Below are 2925 nucleotides of genomic sequence, written 5' to 3'. Positions count from 1 at the left end.
CAGACCAGAGTGAAACCAGACCTCTCAGTGAGGGCTACTTTAATTATTTCTCAAAAGAGCGTTATGCTCTGAAGAAAAAGAATGTAAGCCCACTCTCTCGTATCTGACCTGCATCCATAGGTCATGTTCTCTGCATAACAACGATTACCATATAAGCCTGTAGATTTCACATTGCAGATTTTATAAAGTAGGATCGTCTGTCAGATTTTGTTTTTATTTCTACATTATGGCTGTGGGGAGGGAACTAGTAATTTTTAGACTACAGTTGGCCATCCTGCAACTTCCTTGTGCAGCTCTGAAGGTCAAGTCTAAGCCACCAAGACAGTGATAATCCCCCAGCAATGTTTTCTTCAGTGTGCTCTGAGAATTTTTCATTTCTAGATGACAACTTGCTACTATGGAGTATTCAACCAGAAAAGTGGAAAGGGAACGATGAGTGGAAATTAAATTAACACATTCTCAGAGATAACACCTTTAGCTCATGAATAAAAATGTGTTAGAAATTCAAATTAGGTGTTGTCTAGATCTAAATGTCACCCCACCTTATACCACTGGTACTACCTCTTCAAAGCCGTGTGTAAAAGTAATCTGAAGAGACCTGGGATCTCAAGAGCATAGTTCATATCAAACATGGAGATCGGAGACATTTTTTTCCTGAGAAGATACATTAAAATTAACTTTCTAATACTGAACCTTCAAGAAGTAAAATGTAGCAGAAAATAAGTCGTGAAATTACCGTTTAATTTTCTTTCCCTAAACATGTCAAAAAAATTTTCTGAGATAGGGTCTCTCTATGTAGCCCTGGCTATCCAGGAAGATATGTAGACCAGGCTGGTCTTGAACTCACATAGATCCACCTGCTTCTGTCTCTTGAATGTTGGACTTCAAGGTATGGCATGTGTGTGTTTTTAACTAAAATTTTTTGCTCCATTTATGGATATCTGAGTTGGTTTTCAAATTTTGGCATCCAAAAAGGTAATAAAAGATTCCAAGTGACCATGTATTTTAGGTATAGATAGTCTTTCCAGCGGCTTCAATCTCAAGAGTGCCACAACGCTGTGATGCAGGGTTGCGTGCTGCCAACAACTGGCCTTCTTCCTCTTCTCTCACAGCTGTAACTGAGTCAGTAAAGTGCTACTTTTAAGATCTATGAAGGGGCCAGCTATGTGGGTCCCATCATTCCAGCACTTGGAGACTGAGACAGGAGGATTGCAGTGAGTTTAAGAACAGTGTATTAGTTACATTTCTGTTGCTGTGTTAAAATAGCATGACCAAAAGAAATGTAAGAGTTTATTTTGATTTATTCTTTGACTTTGAGTTCCAGAGGAGAAAGGCATGGCATGGTGGCAAGGGGCAAGAAGAAGTGCAGTGTGCACGTGCACACACACACACACACACACACACACACACACACACACACACACACACACACAGAGAGAGAGAGAGAGAGAGAGAGAGAGAGAGAGAGAGAGAGAGAGAGAGAGAGAGAGAGAGAGATCTGGGGGCTTTGAAACATCAAAGCCCACTCCTAGTGACATCACCTCCTCCAAGACCACACCTCCTAATCCTTCCTTGACAGTTCATCAACAGGGCACTGACCATGTAAATATATGAAGCCATGGTAAAGCTCATTCAAACTGCCACGGGGGTCATCATGAAGTTGGAAGGTTGCTATCTGAAACTTTCCATTTCTGATTTTGGTTGACATTGACTATAGGCCCAAGAAAGAGAGAGCAAGGCAGCCCCTGATCCTGACTGTGTTGCTTTGCACTGGCCTGAGGACAGTGGTGATGGTCAGTGTCTCATGGCATGGTCCTCTCTGTGCTTTCTTAACCGTTGTACTAGGGTGAAAGTGAAGTAAGCCGTGGCAGAAGGCCAGAATCAGAAGGCAAGGCAGCTTTTTTCTTTTTAAGATACATTTTATTTATTCTTTCTCTCCTTCCTTCCCTTCTCCCAATCTCTATTCCTCCCCCCTCTGTGTGTGTCTGTATTTCTGCTTTTCTATCTGTCTATGTCTCTGTCTCTCTATCTGTCTGTGTCTCAATGTTTGTCTCTTTCTGTTTGTGTCTCAATCTCTGTCTCTGTCTTCTGTCTCCCTTTATTTCTGTCTGTTCTCTCTCTGTGGTGTCTGTATCTGTTTCTCTGTCTCTGTCTGTCTCTGTGTCTCAATCTCTCTCTCTGTCTCTCTTCTGTCTGTCTGTCTCTCTCTCTGAAGTATGTGTCTATTTCTATTTCTATCTGTATGTGAATGTGTTTTGGCCCAAGAACCTGTAGAGCTCAGAGGACAGCTTGCATGAGTAAGGTTTTACTTTCTATCTTATGGGTTCCAGAAACTTGAACTCAGTTTACACCGTTTGGAGGTGAGTGCTTTTACCCACTGAGACATCTCAATGGCTGCGGAGGACAGCCCTTCTTATGTGAGATTTACCTGTTGTGCATTTATTGTGTAATGCTTTAAAGAACGTGAGGGACCCATGTTGGTCAGTTTCTCCTTTAGCTCAGAGACTACAGTTGGTCTTGTGACTTGAGAGCCATGGTTCTGAAGAGAAATGTACTTTAGTTGGTGAATACTCACACCAACTGGTCATGACACCCAGTGGCCTGTGGCCGAGAGAAGACTGTCAGCCACCCGTGAAATTCTGCCTGGCTTCCTGACACCACAATCATGTGTCTGTGATACTTTCTTTTCTATAAAACAATTTTTTAAGTTAGTGTACAAAGAATGGGTTTTATTATGTGACTTTCAAACATATTTATCAGTGCTTCTTGTTTGAATTCACTCCAGATTCTCTTCTATCTCCTCCTCCTGATTCCCTTGGGAGTCTCCTTCTGCCCCCTAAATAATCCTCCCTTGCTGGATCTGGCATGGCTGCGTTAGGGGAGGTGTTCCTGCCCCTGGAGCATCTCCAGGCTGTTGATCCCCGT

The sequence above is a fragment of the Rattus rattus genome, chromosome 6, assembly GCF_011064425.1.
Source record: "Rattus rattus isolate New Zealand chromosome 6, Rrattus_CSIRO_v1, whole genome shotgun sequence".
Lineage (NCBI taxonomy): Eukaryota > Metazoa > Chordata > Mammalia > Rodentia > Muridae > Rattus > Rattus rattus.
Note: the sequence above shows the minus strand (reverse complement) of the source record.